This window comes from Arachis duranensis, chromosome 3 (genome assembly GCF_000817695.3).
Source record: "Arachis duranensis cultivar V14167 chromosome 3, aradu.V14167.gnm2.J7QH, whole genome shotgun sequence".
Lineage (NCBI taxonomy): Eukaryota > Viridiplantae > Streptophyta > Magnoliopsida > Fabales > Fabaceae > Arachis > Arachis duranensis.
Genome location: NC_029774.3, coordinates 24,980,970 through 24,985,820, shown reverse-complemented (window position 1 = coordinate 24,985,820; position 4,851 = coordinate 24,980,970).

Below are 4,851 nucleotides of genomic sequence, written 5' to 3'. Positions count from 1 at the left end.
CGGCAACATGGCGTTTAGCACTAGGAGGAGGACCAACATCTCCAACATCTCTGACGGGTGTGCGCGCACAATGCTGTGCGTGCGCACAACCCTCCTCTTTTAACCCAGTATGAATACGCATGGACTTGTGTGCGTACACACAAGCGTAAAAAAAAAACTATTTCCCTTATATCACTCCTATCTTTCTTTGCATTATTTTTGTTTTTATTCATCCGTGCACTTTTTATGTCCCTCCCCTTTTTTAGTTTTTCTTTGCTTGGGGACAAGCAAGCTTTTAAGTTTGGTGTTGTCGAGCGAGCTCTCTATTTATCTTATTATCAATGGCAACAAAGGGAGGTGAATTATTTTCACGGAGGAGACGACCACCACGATGACTAAGGTGGTTGAATTTTTTATGCTATTTTCCTATTTTTGCTCTTATTTTATTATTTCCTGTTTTCTATTATTTGTTTTCAGTCCTTTGTATGATTATTAGCATTTTTTATTTTTTTAGTTTTAGTTCATTATTTTAGTGTTTTAATTTTAGTTTGAAAAAGTTTTCTCATGTATCGCTCTCTAAGCTTGAATCTGAAAAAAAAGGTGATTGTATTGCATGGCAAATTAAGTTTATATTCTGAATTCTCTTATTTATTTTGATGTAGTGTTATTTATTTGTGATTTTAAATGCATGAAGAGAATAGTGTATATTTGATCTTGGAGTTAAGATTGTTAATTCATGAGATACATAAATTTAGAGAAGTATTATGAATTCTCTAAATTAAACAAGAAATTAATCCTTGAAGTAAAAGAAACAGTAAAAAAAATAAAAAATAAAAAAACAAGGCCCAAAACTCTGAGTATCAATGACTATGAAGGTTAAATATGATCAAAAAGCTCAAAAGAGTTATTTTTCTAGCCATATGCTTGTGGTGTGAATGTGTCAAGGAATTATTGTGACGGAACACATAGAGTCAAAGCCAAGTACAAATAAAGAGTATGCCAAAGGCTCTGAGCATCACTGACTAGACAAATTCAAAAGAAAAATCAGAACTCAAAGAGTTTTCCATTTAAGTGCATGTGATGTTTTTATGTCAAATGAAGCTTGAGACAAATTATTTAGAGTCACGGCTAGGCTCAAGGTGCAAAGCACCAAAAAAAAGAAAAAGAAAATGTTGTGTTCAAGGATTAATCAGAGGATAAAAAGAAGAGAATTCATAATATTATTCGAATTCTAGTTCCAAAAGACATTAACATTTCTGAGCTTCAAAGGATAGTGAGATACCGAAATTGTTTAGAATCACAGTGTCATTAACCCCACTCAGAGAATAGACAGGAGCTTAATTAAAACTCAACTCTTAGGCAACTTCACTTCTCAGGTTCATATTGTTTTCAGTTGCTTGAGAACAAGCAACAATTCAAGTTTGTTATTGTGATGTGTGAACATCTTTTCTATATTTTCTTAGTAATTTAGATATAGATTTATTAAGTTTTATGAGATTTTTTAGTGTTTGAGACATGTTTGGATGCTACTTTGATGCGCATTGTGGTTTTATTAATTTCAGAAAAGATTCGGGCGAGTTTGACAGAGTTCGTGCAGAAGAAAAAGGAAGAAAGTGGATGTTGTCAATCCTGACCTCCTCGTACGCCAACGAGCATAACTTGAGTTATAGAGATCCAATTGATGTGGTTCCAGCGACACTGGCGTTTAGCACCACAAGCCTCGTAAAGTATGCAAGCTCTCTGTGAAGCTGCTACCAAACGCCACGACTCGGTGTTTAGCGCCAGGTGCCTCGTAAATCGCACCCAGAACCACACGCTAGTAGCGCTAAAATGCCAGGAAGATAGCAACTCACACAATTCTCTCTGCCTCAACGACGCTAAACGCCAAGGCTGGCATTTAGCACCAGTAGCGCATTTTAGAGTCCAAAGACAGCTTCGTGGATTTTTTATCTTCAGTTTATTTTTCTTTTATTTATTTTCTTTTCATTATTTTTAAAACAAAACACAATCTTTTAAGTTTTAGATTTATTATTTTATTTTATTTTCAAATCAATTTGGTTAGATATAAAAGAATTAAAGATTCAGCCCTTCAAGCTATCTTCTCTCCTTTCTTCCTCATTCATCACTTCACACAATTTTGGAACCTTAGTTTTTCTCTGAACCATGAGCAACTAAACCTCTTCTGTTAAGGTTAGGAGCTCTGTTTATTTTGATGGATTAACACTATTGTCACTCTACTTTTGATTAATGTATTGATTTAAATTCAATGATTACTTTCGTTCTTCATCCTAGGAATTATAATATATTAGAAGATAACTCTTTTTCTACTTGAATTCTTGTTGAATCTTGGAAAAGTTAACTCACTTGAATAATAACTTGAAAGTAAATCCTCATAATTCTCTAATTACCTGGATTTAACGTAATATGTGACATATAATCATCTTATCTTTGGGTATTTAGGGTTTATGTGGCTAATAAACTAGAATTGGACCTAATCCTTAAATCTAAATTAAGTGACCAAAGAACTGGCGGTTGATTAGGTTAGAGGAGATAAAATCACTAAGGAATTAGAGTTTAATCAATTAAAGTTTGGCATGAGTTGAATCTTGCATGCTTAAAGTAGTTGGTAAGAATTTATAATCCGAAAAAATAAATTTCTCTAAAACCTTAACTATTTTCTCATATACTTTTCACAACCAATTTACTGTTTGCTTTCTTAATTTCTTGAATTACTATTTTATGCAATCTAGAACTCAAGACACTCCTTTTTGCTTGTCTGACTAAGCAAATCACTCAATTATTGTTGCTTGATCCATTAGTTCTTGTGGGATCGACCCTCGCTCACCTGAGGTATTACTTGGTACGACCCGGTGTACTTGCCAGTTAGTTTGTAATTTTGAAATTCTGTACCACTGTACCAAAAAGATACCAAGAACAGAGCATGCACAGCTCCAACGGTTGATTCCGGCGAGCTCCAGAAGCAACAAAAACCCATCCTCCTCCTTCGGCAGTGACTCCCACAGCAGCAATATCCAGGTTCTCTCTCCCATTGGCGCTCCTCTCCACGGCCACAATAGACCCAACAACAGTAGCAGCGATGGGACAATAATGACACTTCATGGACGGCGACGAGGAGCACGACGGAACGGCAACGATGTGCGAAGACAGCCCCTACAACTTGCGCGAGCTCCCTCTATCTCCTTTGGCTTCTCCTACGACGGCGTCGTCTCCCCTCTATTCCTGGCTAAACGACAACAGCGACGACAAAGATCCCAGTGGCAGCTCTGGCTCAACGGCAATGCTTCCCTCTCCGCGATATTCTCACCCTAACATGCATCTCTCTCCTCCAGGTGACACAGCAGCGGCGACGGTGACAGTGATGCCTACAAACGCCGTGTCCGTTTCTCTCTCTTCCCTCTTCTTCCTCAATCCCATCTCTTCTCTCTTTTTTCTTTCTTTCTTTTTCCTTTTCTTGTGGGTGGCAGCTGGATGGTACGAAGGGGAGTTAAGTTTCAGATCAATCAAGAGACCTCCAAGAAAAGAAAAGAAAGCCAAGTTGCTGAACATTGTAGAAGACTTCGCACCATTAAGTTTCGAATCAATCAAGGGACCTCCAAGATGAAAAAAAACTGTTGCAGAGGTGTCCATTTTGCACAGGGTCAAGTACTTTGCTAATCTTATTGTTTTTATTGAGAATTTGGTAGCAAAGTTTTCACGCCTGTTATGATGTTGTCATAGTAGTAGTTATTTGCATACTGATCACATGTTTAAGGACAAATGATTTGCAATTTTTAGCATGAATGCATTGTTAATTGCTTTGTATTTACTGCAAAATAAAAAATACAAGACAAAATAAAAAATACAAGGCAAAAATACAAAATTTACTTTTTTTGTAGGATGTGCTTAACCAGTTTCTTCTCTATTTTTTTTACTACTAAGAATAAAGTATGATCTCTCACTTTTAATTTTATAAATGGGACCAAAATTAAATAGGAAAGAGAGAGCAATGAAAAACGAGATTAAATACTGTATACCATCCAAATTTTTTTTTACCGGAGAGAATCCACTCCCAAGTTATTATATTTTGTTAGCTCTGTGATTATTATACTTCGTTAGCTGCATTTTGGATTTTTTCATTATTTGAACCTTGAATGTTTGGCCTAAAATTTGGAAAGTATTTATTATCGCCTTTGGTAAAAATTGTGTTTTGTAGTGATTGTTTGACAATTAATATTTATGTAAATTTATTAACTTTGTTCGTTAAATTGTGATTGAATTGTGATTAATTAGCCCAAGTTTATATATTGAATTGTTAATTCTTGATAATTTGGATTCTTGATTAGCAGTTTTGAACTTTAAGAACAGATTCTTAAAGAAAGTTAATTTTAACTTGTAAGTTCTAAATTTTTACTGGAATAAAGATAGTGTTATGTGTTATTTTTTAATTTTGGTTTTCATTGTTTATATTTGCAGGAGTACAAAATTGATAACAACATGCTAGACTTTATATTGACAGAAATATGCCAAAAGAGTCAAGAATTATAAATTCGATATGATACAATTTTATGTTAGAAAAAAATTGTGTTTAGTTAAATTTGTAGAACTTATTTTATTGTAAAAGAGTCTTAAGGACATGTAAGATATTTTAATTATCTATACGATTATATATCGTATAAATGTTGAGTTAGTGAAATTAGAAAATTAATTGATATATTAATTATTTAATTAAATATTTTAAAATGAAATTTCTATTTTTGTAACTAAGAATAAAAAAAGTTACAAAAATAAGTAGTATTTTGTAATAAAATATTATGACACAAAAATCTAAATTGTTACGAAAAATATTTTAAAGATAAAAAAGTGTTATTACTT